The sequence below is a fragment of the Podarcis raffonei genome, chromosome 8 (genome assembly GCF_027172205.1).
Source record: "Podarcis raffonei isolate rPodRaf1 chromosome 8, rPodRaf1.pri, whole genome shotgun sequence".
In the NCBI taxonomy this organism is placed as follows: domain Eukaryota; kingdom Metazoa; phylum Chordata; class Lepidosauria; order Squamata; family Lacertidae; genus Podarcis; species Podarcis raffonei.
Window position 1 is genome coordinate 36,011,006 of NC_070609.1, and position 13,982 is coordinate 36,024,987.

At 49.5% G+C, this 13,982-nt stretch overlaps 1 protein-coding gene across 6 annotated transcripts in view; it reads left to right on the forward strand.

The window, feature by feature from the left end:
• The first annotated feature begins 552 nt into the window (after positions 1-552).
• The window catches only part of ADGRG1 (adhesion G protein-coupled receptor G1), a 37,684-nt gene continuing 24,254 nt past the window's right edge, over positions 553-13,982 (forward strand). Inside the window, exons 1-2 of one of the 6 annotated variants that reach the window (XM_053399228.1) lie at positions 553-1,124; positions 13,064-13,287. The gene's annotated coding sequence lies outside the window, so the exon portion shown is untranslated. The other 5 variants (XM_053399230.1, XM_053399227.1, XM_053399229.1 and 2 more) reach the window with 5 other exon arrangements.

Sequence of the window (13,982 nt, forward strand, 5' to 3'; positions counted from 1 at the left end):
AAACAAGTCATTAGTTGTTGTTTTTTAAAAAATTCCCTCACACAATTCATTAAATATGTGTGTTCTCTGAAAGTGGGTCATTCCCCTGCTTTGCTTAACCCCTTCTCCCTCTGTCTTTTCTTCACTGTAGAAATTAAAATTGTAAACTCTTTGGGACAGGGACCTGCCAGTTTGGGGTGAGGTTGTTTATGAAACTTTGCAAAGTGCTTTGTTCACTGATTGAGCAAGGAATGCATTAAACGTACCAGCCAGCCAAGGCTGTTCTCTTGGGCAGATCTTGCAGAAAGAAACCCCTTGACTGAACCTCATCCCTGTTGTGCGACGGGGAGGGAAATGCACTCTGCACATGCTTTGGGAGCATGGATCTATTCTCATTTAATGCACAGGGCCGTTGTCAGTCTGCACTGAACATGCCTTGCGTTGGCTGAGCATCGACCATGAATTTATTCCCACTAGATGCGTCGGAGGGCGGAGAACGCAGCGCACCCTGCACTGGTTCCAAAGCAATTCACATTTATTCTTACATTTAAGGAGTCGGGGGGCTGACAGAGCCAGCATCCGGGGGTCATTTTAGATCCTGTAATCTTACGGGGAAAGGGAGTGGGGGCTCTTCCCTTCCTCCGGCACTTGAGGGCCTCCTCTCTCAATCTCCTTTCGCGAAGCTCCCAAACCCTGCTGGCCCCACTGCACTCTGCACATGCTCGGCATTCGGCGCTCTCCTTTCGCAAGTCTGAAAAAGCCCGATCAGTGACGAGCGAACACGTGCGGGGATCGAGTGCCCCAGGAGGGGGAAACAGCCACCCAGACGCCGCCGCTGCCACCTCCGCGGCCGCCGACGAGTCATCCTTTCCCCAGCAGCGAGGGACCTTGTTCCACTCCCTGCAGACGAGAAGAAGCGCGTAAGAGGAAAGTCCAGCCCCGGGACGCGCGGAGCAGGAGCAGCAGCAGCCCTAGCGCAAGGAGACGCGCCAGAGCAGGTGGGCCGCGGCTGCTGGAGACGCCTCTTTCTCTCTCCGAAGGGGCGGGCAGGCGGGCGGCTTCCCCACGCCGAAGAGCGCCGCGCCCAGAGTCTCCTCCGCCTCCTCCGTGCACCCTTTGCGAGGCGCGTCGCAGGCGGGCAGCAGGTGAGCCGGGTGAAGGAGGCGCGCGCTTGACGTCGGGGATTGGCTGTGTGCGCGCTTACTCGCTGGGGTTCTGCGCTCGCCTTCTGTCAGGCTTAGGATCGGGCTGCCCGGTGCGTCTGTTTCAGTGGGGTAAGTGCGCGCGAGCCCCTGTTTACAGGACGCTAATTGCGTGCAGTTAATTATTCTCAAACTCCCCCCCTCTTTAAATGGAAATGGCAATGGCGGAGCAAACCGAGCAGGGGAGGGGGGGGGTTGGCGTGCTTGGTTCGCCCCCACCCCCCACGCCGCCGCTGTGCTTTGCAGCCGAAGAGAAGCCTTCAAATCCCGGTGGAAACGGAGAAAGGGGGGTGGGTGGCATGTTGAATTTCTCTCCAGGTCACACCCACCTTGCCCTTGCCTGTGCTTGCATAAGAAAAGCCGTTCAGTTTAATTGCACGCAGCCGTGTAATGATTAAGCCGTGCCCAAGTCTGTTTTGATCTCAGAGCACCTTTCGCCACGCGAAACCTGGGGAATTGTTCTCTAGGAGGCTGCGCTATGCTTATTGTCTTGGGTTCCGTCGGGTTTGTTCCCCAAATCAGCGTGGATTAGGATTGCAGCCTCATCACTGCGACCGTAAAGTCTCTGGGATTTGGGTTGATTTTAATTTCTGGTTTACCTTCGGTTAAGGGTGGCAGGCATCTTGGAATGTCGTGGGCAGGATCCAACCAAAGTAGGGCTTTGAAAGCCTCTTTTGGGAATTGAAGAGGTGTGGGTGTTTTAAACGTTGAAGTCCTAGGCATGCTTTAGTTCATAGAATTATATAGAGTTGGAAAGGGACCCCCAAAGGACATCTAGTCCAACCCGCTGCAATGCAGGAATCACAGCTCAAGAAGCCCTGACAGATGGCCAGCCAACCTTGGAAAATGTCCAGTGAAGGAGAGTTCACCTTTTGAGGGAGTCTGTTTTGCTGTCAAACAGCTCTTACCACCAGACAGTTCTTCCCATTGTTGGGAGTCTGCCACACTGAATACTCTGGGGATTATTGCAGAGTGAAAATGCATAGGATTATGGTGCATTTCTCGCCCTTCAAAAAGAAATGTTGTTTCAAAATGTTTAAATACTTGGGGTGGACCATGTACTTATCAGTATTCACAAGCCAGACAACGAATGCAAACTGGTTTCCATAGCTACACTAGGGAAGGACCAATCACCTTGTGATGTGGTGGTCAGAACAGGAACTCATTCATGCCTCAGCCTAAAGACTGTAAGTAGCCTCATGGCCAATTTCATTGTGAAATCTGTAGTCTATTTTTATATTTTAGTGGGTATGTTAGGGACTTTATTTTCTTCGTTTTATACAGTTGCGGCATCTCCTGTTTTGTACCGTTCTAATCCTTTGTAAACTGCTTTGGGTCTTTTTGACGACAGCAGCAGCAAATTAATCGGGATTCAAACAAATAGTAGTAACTTAAGACAGCCCTCAAGGTGGAGCAGGGTGAAATTCTAAATTGATAAGTAAAATAAATGGGGACGGGAACCTGAATAGGATTATTCAGTCCTATGGAGGTAGTTGCTTCAATTTCAGCTCAGAACTGCTCTTTGTTTGGGTGTGTGAGAAGCCAGTCATGGCATTATGAAGCAGGGAGACGAAAGGACCCCCTCGGACCCCCCCTCAATGTGCACACTTTCTCTCCTCAGTTAATTAATGCAAAATTCATGTGTGTGTCCCCCCCCCAACTCCAATTTTCAATTCTTAATCACTAGCACAGCATACAATCCCCACTGGGCTCATAACCTGCATTGTGCAGCTGAGGTTCGGGCGTTCTCCGCCAAAGCGTCGGCAATTGTTCATACGGTGCCGGGAAATGAGCTAAAGAGAGATATTTGACTGTTTTACTTTTGCGCTGGGGAAAGTGACTGATGATATGCGTAATAAAGGGAGACTAAATGGGATGGGGAGTGCAGTGGGGGGGGGAGGTAGGAAGACCCTGAAGCCAGATCAGAGACCCTGGGCAACCATTTGCTAAAGTTACAGGTAGGTAGCCGTGTTGGTCTGCCATAGTTGAAACAAAATAAAAAAAATCCTTCCAGTAGCACCTTAGAGACCAATTAAGTTTGTTATTGGCATGAGCTTTCGTGTGCATGCACATGGAAGCTCATACCAATAGCAAACTTGGTTGGTCTCTAAGGCGCTACTGGAAGGAATTGCTACAGTATATGCCTCCCAAAGGACACCCCCCCAATCTGGTGGTCTATCCAACATGTAACATTTGCCATGTTGGGCTGTGTTTGCTCCTTACATTCAAAATATGTACCGTATTTTTCGCTCTATACGACACACTTTTTCCCTCCTAAAAAGTAAGAGGAAATGTGTGTGTGTCTTATGGAGCGAATGCAGGCTGCGCAGCTATCACAGAAGCCAGAACAGCAAGAGGGATCGCTGCGCAGCGATCCCACTTGTTTTAGCTTCTGGCTTAGCCGTGCAAAGCCTCTTCAGGGCAGGGGGTGTCTTCATCCCACTGCCCTGAAGAGGCTTCACGCGGCTATCCCAGAAGCCAGAACAGTGAGAGGGATCAATTCCTCTTGCTGTTCTGGCTTCTGGGATTCAGAATATTTTTTTTCTTGTTTTCCTCCTCCAAAAAGTAGGTGCGTCTTATGGTCTGCTGCTTCTTATAGAGTGAAAAATACGGTATCTTGGGAACTGTAGTTTACCCTTCACACAGTTGCAGTTCCCAGTGCCCTTAGCAAACTGCAGCTCCCAAGATTCTTTGGGGGAAATCACGTGCTTTAAATGTATGTTGTGCGTGCAGCCTTAGATATATAGTACAGTAATTTGCAAAATCAGAATTGCAGAGTTGGGAGGGATCCCAAACTTCATCTAGTCCAACCCTCTGCAGTGCTAGAATCATAGGTAAGGAATCTCTGACAGATGGCCACCCAGCGTCTGTATAAAAACCTCCAATTCCAACCAGCTGTCTTGGCAAGAGGGCCACATCTCAAGTCCAGAGTCTGAGACCATGCTATTCTGGTTAGCTGGTGCAGTGTAGTGTACTGGTTAGAGTCTTTGACTGCTGCATCCACACACTTAGGGCTGCGTACACACCATACATTTTAAACCCATTACTTCCCGCAAACAATCCTGGGAACTGTAGTTCACCTCTCACAGAGCTACACTTCCTAGCACCCATAGCAAACTACATTTCCCAGGATTCTTTGGGGGGAATTAAATGTGCTTTAAGTGTTTGCACGCAGCCTTAGATACAGGTTATGCTCCATGATCAGAGTGTGGTGAATGCTGACATTTATGTCTTGTGAATGCTGGCAGTCCTAGATGAACTCTAGAAGTTCTGCAGATAGAGGGGTGGTTCCTTGCTGCTCGATCATAACAGTGATTTTAAGCTGACAATATTTAGGTCACCTGAGTATTTATGAGTTTTCAAACATTTACAAAGACTGTTTTGTGGCTGTTGGCTTTCACCACCATGTGTGAGAGAGACAAGCACACAGGCACTAATTGTGGTGCATTCTAAGGACTGGATTAGATGTGATGAGAGCAGACCCCTGAGTCAGAATTTGGTCAATGCTGATTCTTTTTGAAGGGGGTGGGGTGGGTGAGGGCTTGCAAAGCACAGCTTGGTTGAATGCAGGGGCAGCTGAACTCCTTGCCTGCATCACCCCCCCCCAAAAAAAAAATCTGGTTTCCGCCTGGTTGAGCTCCATAATTGAAAATAATGTTTAGGTGGAGAAAAGTTATTTCAGCTCAGCTCGACTCTTCCCTCCCCCTTTCATCCACTGGTGCTGTCTTAAAGTCCCTCTTTCCCTTCTACTTTTATAGGTATTTGCCATAACCGAGCTGGGTCATGCTCCCAGCCCCTCTAGTTATGCCCTCTTTCATACATTACATTGGGCAAACTATGTTTCCCCAAATGGGTACCTGCCGCTTGATACTTGAGCTCATTTGGCATCCTCCGTTATGTCTATTGCATGTGTGATGTGGCCCTCAGTTATGGCACTGTTAAAATGCGCAATTCTGTGTACCAACTAGGGGCTGTGCCCCTGCTCCCTTCCCTCATCAACTCCTCTACCCCCACTTGCCAGCCCCCCCTAACCTTTGCTCCCCCTTCCCTCTCCCTTCCACTGTAACCCATTGACCTTCCTCATCTCACCTCATGCTGCTGCTGCCACCACTACCACCATGGATTTCAAGGCAGCTGCCTGATGCAGGAGTGAGAAAGCCACCAAATCAGGTGCCTCTGAGCATTAACAGAGTGCAGGAAGGAACGGCTTGAAAGGCACGAAGGATAGGTAGAAGCCTTCTTCCTCTTAGACCTTCTGCGATGTGGTGGCAGGAAGTCCAGGTGAGCTGCAGAGAAGCCCCCTCCCCACTCCTTTTAGATCTTTTCCTGTGAGAAGGAGGAAAGTGGGACAGCCCAGGTGAGCTGTGCAGAGCCCCACCCCTTTAAACCTTCTCCCGTGAGGAAGATGCAAGCGGCCCAGGTGAGCTGCGGAGGAAGAGGTAGGGTCAGCTCCTCAGTAGCCACCCTGATCATATAAAGGTAAAGGACCCCTGACAGTTAAGTCCAGTTGTGAACGACTCTGGGGTTGCGGGGCTCATCTCGCTCTATAGGCTGAGGGAGCCGGCGTTTGTCCGCAGACAGTTTTTCTGGGTTATGTGGCCAGCATGACTAAGCCACTTCTGGTGAAACCAGAGCAGCGCACGGAAACACCATTTACCTTCCCACCGGAGTGGTGCCTATTTATCTACTTGCACTTTGTCATGCTTTCGAACTGCTAGGTAGGCAGGAGCTGGGACCGAGCAATGGGAGCTCACCCCATTGCAGGGATTCGAACCGCCGTCCTTCTGATCGGCAAGCCCTAGGCTCAGTGGTTTAGACCACAGTGCTACCCACATCCTTATCCTGATCATAGGAGAGGGCTAAAATGATGGTGTCAGTGATCTGGCCACTGCCCTCCAACAATGGCCCAGCAACTCTTTGAAGGTTGTCATCATGCTGCAATTCACAGTGCCACCTATCTGTGGCCAAGCAAACTGCAGCATGATGACACTCTTACATTTTTTATTATATAGTAAGAGAAGATAGTCAACTGCCAAGCTTTATAGGAAGGAGAGAAGCTTTTAGCCTTTCTGAGTTGGTCAAGCTGGGCCTGGATTGTACCATTTCAGGCTGCAGGTGGGGCAGGTACATGATGACGTGCACCTCGGTACAAAAAGCATTCACTTCATGTAGAAAATTGGCACCTTCTCTCTGCCATCTTATTCCCTTTTGTGCAGGGAGGCAGGAGGGAGGGAGGAGGAACATTCCTAGAGTTGGCCATCTCACTGAGAACTGGAACATAGCTTGACTGCATCACTGAGAGCTATAATTTATGAAACGTGGGCCAGTGTGTCCCTCTTGTTGCAGAGGGATGAGATCCTCCAGCGGGAGACCTGACTGTTTGATGTTGGGCCTTTCCTGTTCCTGTCATGAGGAGTTTCAGTACCTTCCCTAACTTTTGTGCCCTCTAGATGGCACTGGGTCATGCTGGCTGGGGCTTCTAGGAGTTGTAGTCCAAAACAACTGGGAAATACAGCTGGCAACTGGCAGCTCATGAACTCAGTCTGGCCCCTTGAGAGATGTTTCATTGATGTGCATCTTCAAACACAGCGGGTGGAGGAAGAGGTGGACAGGAGTGGACAAGAAGAGGGACTTTTTGCCCCATCTTCCTTATCCCAAGTTTGTTTCCTTGCTGACTTGTGCACTGCAAGGTTTCCCTTCATCACTGCGACCAGTGGGTTGAGTGGCTGACCTTTGCCTTTTCCAAGCAGCAGACGTTGACCATAGTGGGTGCCAGCCACATTGTCTGTGTCACACAAGGCATGATGTCAGCCTCATCCTCCCACACAATGTTATGTTCCGCTCCTCAGGAATGTCTCTCAAAGTTCTGGTTTGACTAGTCCAGCACTGCACTTGGCTCAGGAGAAGCTCCTACACAAGTGTGCCCTGAAGTGGCTGACATGGAGTGGGAAATGGAGCAGGGTCCATCAGCCTCCCCTTTCATTGCCTTTAGATAGGATGAGAAATGTGGTCTGTGTTCCTTTGGAAGAAGAATAGTCCCATTCGCTCCCAGAAATTGGACATTGAAGTTGGTCTCCTGTTGGTTGGTTCTTGTTGGTTCTTGTATCTCTCCCCTGCAGTTCTAACCCTCTGTTTGTAGTTATTGCCTCTGCTTTTGGCGAGAGCCTGCTTTACTTTTTTTGTTCATTTTGCTATTCTCAGACAGCGTGCTAGCAAGATCATTCTTCACACAGCTGAGATGTGGCTTCCTTCTAATGCAAGATGGTTCAATGCACTTTGTTTCCGACTCCTAGATGCTTTCACGAGAGTGACGTGTTGGGCTTGGTGACACGGCATTTCTGTGATGTTTTTCTGTGACGCTAACAGAAAGTGTCACTTTGTTTCCTAGCAGAGCAATTTGTCACCCCAAACAAGGAGTCCATTCACCTCATCCCTGGGATAATGATTCATTGGCAAGGCAAAAGGTTGCCAAAATATTAAAGGATTAGCATAATAATTTCCCAGCAGCGTGTTGGACAAGATTTGATAGTGCATTGTGAGAACCAAATTTAATTAATAGATCATATCCAACCAAATTCCCCATGCCCAGAAGAGGCTGCCAACTGCACCCCTGTATGGTTTGTTGTTCTGGCTTTGCCTCCTCCCATTCAGCACTCACCAGGTGCCAAATATGACTTGGAGCATTCAGTAACAGCCACAAAGAGGCAACAGAATTAGTCCTAGGAGGCTACCTCCCGTATCTCTGAGAATTGCTGTTCCGATCTTACTCCAGTTGAAGGAGATACTTCTTTTGAGTTGCAAATAAACACAGGTCCTTGGCTCCTCCGAAAGCAGACAGCCATTATATTTTAAAAGTTAGAACTTTTGGGGTGTCTGAGTGGAGCCTGTCTGCAACTACAATTAAATAGCAGAAGTGTACTCTCTGCTATTTAAAAGTTTGGCAAAGACTAGGTCACGGCTTGATCAGCCTGGGATGGGAGCCAGTACCATGTCTGAGATGTGCGGTATCCATTGTGTGGTATTACTGATCTAAGTGGCTTCTTTCAGCATGGACCAGCCCTCCCCCAGCTGTTACCTTCCAGATGTTTTGGACTACAACTCCCATGCTGGGGCCTGATGGGAGTTGTAGTCCAAAACATTTGGAAGGTATCCGCTTGGAGAAGTCTGCTGCTACTGGTAGAAATAATTTCAGCAAGAATTAGCACTTATTAGTATCTAATGAGGGACGCGGGTGGCGCTGTGGGTAAAACCACAGTGCCTAGGACTTGCCGATCGTATGGTCAGCGGTTCGAATCCCCGCGGCAGGGTGAGCTCCCGTCGTTCGGTCCCAGCTCCTGCCCACCTAGCAGTTCGAAAGCACCCTTAAAAAGTGCAAGTAGATAAATAGGTACCGCTTTATAGTGGGAAGGTAAACGGCGTTTCCGTGTGCTGCGCTGGTGCAGGCTCGCCAGAGCAGCGGTGTCACACTGGCCACGTGACCCGGAAGTGTCTGCGGACGGCGCTGGCTCCCGGCCTCTTGAGCGAGATGAGTGCGCAACCCTAGAGTCTGTCAAGACTGGCCCGTACGGGCAGGGGTACCTTTACCTTTTACCTTAGTATCTAATGAATTGTTTTGCCCTTCTGTGAGCCTTCATTGTGGGCTGAATATTATAATTATGTCAGTTGTCTGTAGCAAATAAATAAACAACCATAATCAGATATAATCAGATGCAGCAGAAAGGCCCTGCTGGATAAGGGCAAAGGGACCCCATGTTCTCACAGTGCGGACAACCAGACACACCAAAGGAGAAGCCTGTGAGCAGGACTTGAGGGCAACAGCTTGTGAAGCACAGCCACTGGCATTCATAAGCAAGCTTCCTCTGACAGTGGAGGGAGATCATTGCCATGGCAGCCAGTAGCTACTGGTTGCCTTATCCTCCATGAAGTGAGCTGGCACCCTAGAATTCCTGCATTGCAGGGGGTTGGACTAGATGACCCTTTGGGTCCCTTCCAACTCTACAATTCTATGATTACATGCTGTGCAAGTAACCCCACTTCTTTCTTGGTGCCTGGCAGGAAGAAAAGGGCAGTGCTCAGTTGGAGATTACACCAATAAGTTCCTTTCTCCCAGCTGCAGTGGAGCCCTTCTGTCTGTCGTGTCTGCAGTTTCACTCTTCCTTTCTCTTCTTTGTAAGAAAAGGGGGGGTGCTTGCAGAGAGAGGAGCTAAGGAGCGGACCACAGTGACAGGCCTCCTGTTCATTTGCAGTTACTCTGAAGAGGGGATTTCCCTCTGGGCGTTCAGTCGAGGTGAGGGAAGCAGTTCCTGCTGGGATTCCCTTTCCTGCTCCCCCCCCCCACTGCCGCCACCGCCACTTTTCCTTTGTATTTGGTCTCCCAAGAGGGCATCCTGCCTGAAGCACTTGAGCACTTCCTTGCTGCTGCTTCCCTTCCGAAGGCTGTCAGAGAGGGCAAGTTGACAGGAGCCCAAGAGCTGCACATGCAGCCTTTCTCACCTCGCAGCTGCTGGGCAGCCACCCGTGCAGCGTGGTTTGGAGTGGGACTGGGAGCAGTGACTGCTAGTCGAGGCAGCTGGGGAATAGGGGAGGCTGTGTGGTTGTTTTCTAAAATAGCTCTCCATCTAGAACCCAAACATTGAAAAACCACTTGATCTAAAAACAAACACAGCTGCAACTTTGACACGAGAGGAAGGCACAGTCTCATATCTGTTTAGCACAGGGCTGAATGTGGCCCTCCAGGAATCTCTGTCTGGCCCTTGGGATTCCCTGTAGGCCAGACTTTGCTTTTCACCCTCCTTGAGTGCTTTTGCAGCCATAAAGGTGTCCCTTTGGGTTTTGTTCAGGTAGTCTCCTCACATCTCTCTCCCTGCCTCCCCCCAACTCCCAATTTATTCTCCCCCCTATCACTTGCATGCACACACTAGCACAGGCAGGCCCCACAGCTCTTGCACAGAATAGGCTGTGGCTGCAAAATGTTACATATTTGGTTGTGATCCAGGTTTTCAGCGAGTGCTTTGAAGGGAGAGGAGGGGGCGGGGTGGTCGGGATGCAGCAAGACTGCAAACAGCCATAGGGTGGGAGGGTCGCAAGAAGCCTCTCCTCCACACAGTCCTGCTAAACCGTGTGGGGATTCAAACCCAGGTCTCCCAGGTCCTAGTCCAACACTCTAACCACTACACCACCACTGGCCTACTGTTCCGTTTCAATTTTCTGCGAATCTCAGGGATGGGGGATCCCATGCCCTCCCACATGCCCGGGAGGTAAACCTGGATGCACGTCTTTTGGGGCTGCATTCTTGGGCAAGTCATGTGACTTGCACGAGAGCATGGCGCCCTAAAACACATGTCTTTCAGGGCCATGCTCTTGTGGGAGCCAAAACGGGACATCCCAGGAGCCAACTGGAAGCCAGGGTGTCTTCTGTAATTTCTAGGATGTTTCCTTTAAAATGGGCCAGTTGAGGGGTATGGGATCCTCAGGTCCAAATGCCACCTTCCAGGCCTCTCTGTCAGAATTCCACCCAGAATTCTACACACCTCACCAGCCCTACTTCACTGCCTCCCACCTAGTCTTTGCCTGGCTGGAATATGTTCCTGAATTCTGACGATGCTTCTTGCTTGGCCTGGAAGGAAGCGAGGAAGAGCTCTCTCTGTGTGTAGGTGTGTGTAGAAACTAACTACTACACAAGGGTAGAATTAAAAATAATTGGTCTACCCGCCTCTGGCATGTGGCCCTCAGAATGTTGCCCAGAAGGGAGTGTGGCTCTCTGGCTGAGAAATGATTCCCAATCCTTGGCTTTATCTCTCGCACTCTCTCCTAAAAGGGTGCCTGGAGCATTCCCCAGGTGGGTTTTTCCACAGGGAATGGCCACGCAGGATGCAGTTGCCAGCTTCCCAGCTGCCCCTCAGAACAGCTGTCATGTGGCAAGAGCCTATGACTGTGGTCACCCAGCAAGATGAGCAACATTTGGCAGGGAGGGTGGCCCAAGTCCTGCTTGCCTTGTGGGCAAACCAGTTGTGGCCACTCCTTGGTGCAAATTGTGCACAGGTGTTTTCAAAAGTTCACAGTCTTCTATTATAACGCTGTGCGTACGAATCCGTTTATCCTGAAGGAGGAGTGAAGGCCGAAACAGGCGGAAAATCAAGTGAATGGCAGAAGGTAGGGACTCCCCCCCCCCCCCGCCTTTTCTTCAGAAGCAGAATTTCACACTGAATATGGTATGGATTGCAAAGCATGCTGTGGGGTCCTGAGACCCGTGGCTTTCATTTACAGCAGAAGAACGGCTGGAGAAGTTAGGAAGAACAGGCAGAGCATTCATGCCAAATTCCCTTAATTCTGTGTGCTTTTGTGACCGCTCTGCAGCTGAAGCAGAAGAACGATGGAGATCCAAAAGTATGGTGGGCAGCCTCACTTTTTATCTTTCAACACAGAATCTCCCATTTAAATTGAACCTCTGAATTTTTCGTTAGGAGGGAACCTGCCCTGCCCTCGTTCTTCTTACAGCAGGATTTTGTCAGTACGGAAAGTTATTTGGCTACGGAGAGGAGTTAAGTTGTCTTCAAGCTGGGTATGGGTGTGCGGGAGGTTCCTTGACATACGTTTTCTTTTATAAAGAGAGTTTCAAGGTGGGTAAGAAAGAAAATGCAGTTGGAAACGGGATGGTGGGAGTTGCAGACCAGAATATCTGGCGGGCAGCAGGTTGGGGAAATCTGCATTCATGGGCTCCTCCTTCAGCGATGGGCACTTCACTTTATTTCATTTGTTGGATTTATCTTCTGCTGTTCAACCTCAAGGCAGTATATAATATAAAGGCACAAAATAGTACCAAAAAAATTCCACAAAGCCAGCAATCTCAAACAAATACCAGAAAGCAAAATACTGAATTATCAAATTGCTCTCTGTTAGGTGAAGGAGAGCAAGGGGAATCTGACAGGGACAGGCTTGTCATGCTTCAGCACTAAGATATGAGGAGAAGCTGCATTTGCCTCAAATTCCTGAGGGTTCTGGGTACTGGCATGTCTGCGGAAGCTGATCCCCTCTGGTTTTGTAACAGAGGATTGCTGGGTTGATCCTCTTGTAATGGATGTCATTGATCCTACAGATTTGCCCCTTCCTGGTGCATGTCCAGCTCCTCTGTGTAACTCTGCCTGGGATCACACAACAGAGAGCAATTTGATAGTTTGATGCCCTATGCAAGCAGACAGTTCCTCTGACCACCTCTCCGCTGGGACAGTTCAATTTTCTCTGGAAATTGCAGCACTTATAGCCCCAAACCCTAGAAGCGAATCAAAACAGAATTATGGAGAGGAATGAGTGGGGGACCAGGGATGGGCAAACTTGTCCATTTTGGTTCTCTCTGTTTCCTAATATTAAGCCCAGTTCTCCACATTTCTGCAGCAGTTTGCTTGTTTTTTAAATCATGAAAATTCACCACCCTTTTCGTGCTAATTTATCCTAATAAACACATATTTGTAGCAGTCTTTCCCTAATATAATGCATTTTTGTATGCTATTTTCACTGATAATGTGTGTTTTCATGCACATCTCCCCTAACACTTGCATTGCAATATTAGTAGACATTTGAATTTCCAAGGATAGTTGCATTTCTGTTCAAATTAGGTGGTTCCTAGTTTAAATGCAAACATAGTCGGATTCCTCCTCCCACCCTCATGGGCATCCTGGCCGGCCCCTGGGGCTTCCTGGGGCTTTACCTGCTGTTTCCAGAGTATTACATCATGGGAGGACAGCTCATAGGGACAGGAAGGTGGGGGGGCAGGGTGCCCTTTGCAGCGGCATTCCCCTTGCTTATCTAATCCCCTTGGGGAGCACTCAGTTCTCTCTCTGACGAAGCAGAGACTTCTTTTTATAATGTCCTATTGTTCTCTTCAGCACAGCCCCTTGAAGTAAGGGGCTGGCTGGTGTGCCTTCTAAATATACCCCAAGGCCTGCTTGGAACAGCCTGCTTAGGAGGGAGATAAGGCTGTTTGTTCTGCGTCCGTTCCAGGATGTGTGGCTGCAGAAAATAAAGAAATGGCCAAGGAGGAAGCCATGCCTGACCTTCTGAGATAAGACTGCTCCCGCCACAAGTGTGTGCCTGCGCTTCTGCTGCCAGGGTGAGTTTTGACGCATATTGGTCTGGATGCTGTTTGGTTTCTAAGAACAGGAAAGCTTCTAGAAACCACAGCGAACTGGCTGGCACAAGATATGATGTCCTCCTATGACAGCTGCCAATGGTCTAGCTTGTGTGGTATGTCCCCAGAGGAGAGTGGCACTGGAGCAAATCTGCTGGCTGCCAGAAGGAGCCTGTTCCAAGAGCTTGGGTACACACGATTTTCATATACAGTGGTACCTCTGGTTATGTACTTGATTCGTTCTGGAGGTCTGCTCTTAACCTGAAACTGTTCTTAACCTGAAGCACCACTTTAGCTAATGGGACTCCTGCTGCTGCCGCTGCGCCACTGGAGCACGATTTCTGTTCTCATCCTGAAGCAAAGTTCTTAACCCGAGGTACTATTTCTGGGTTAGCGGAGTCTGTAACCTGAAGTGTACATGCAGAACACTTGGAACCGAACCCCTGTGTAAGATGTGGCCATATTATGCTTCCTCCTGCCTGCTGTGCTACCAGGAGCAGCGAGCATGTTTTGACTCACTTTCTGTGGCTTTGTCCCATTGATGCAGGAGGTTAACCCCTTCCCTGCCTTGGTGACTCACAAGGATGGAGCCTTCCTCTCCCTGCCCATCTCAGGCCAGAGTTCTCTTCCACACACACAACCTGCCCCTTTGGGCTGCTTCTTGTGGTTCTCCCCCA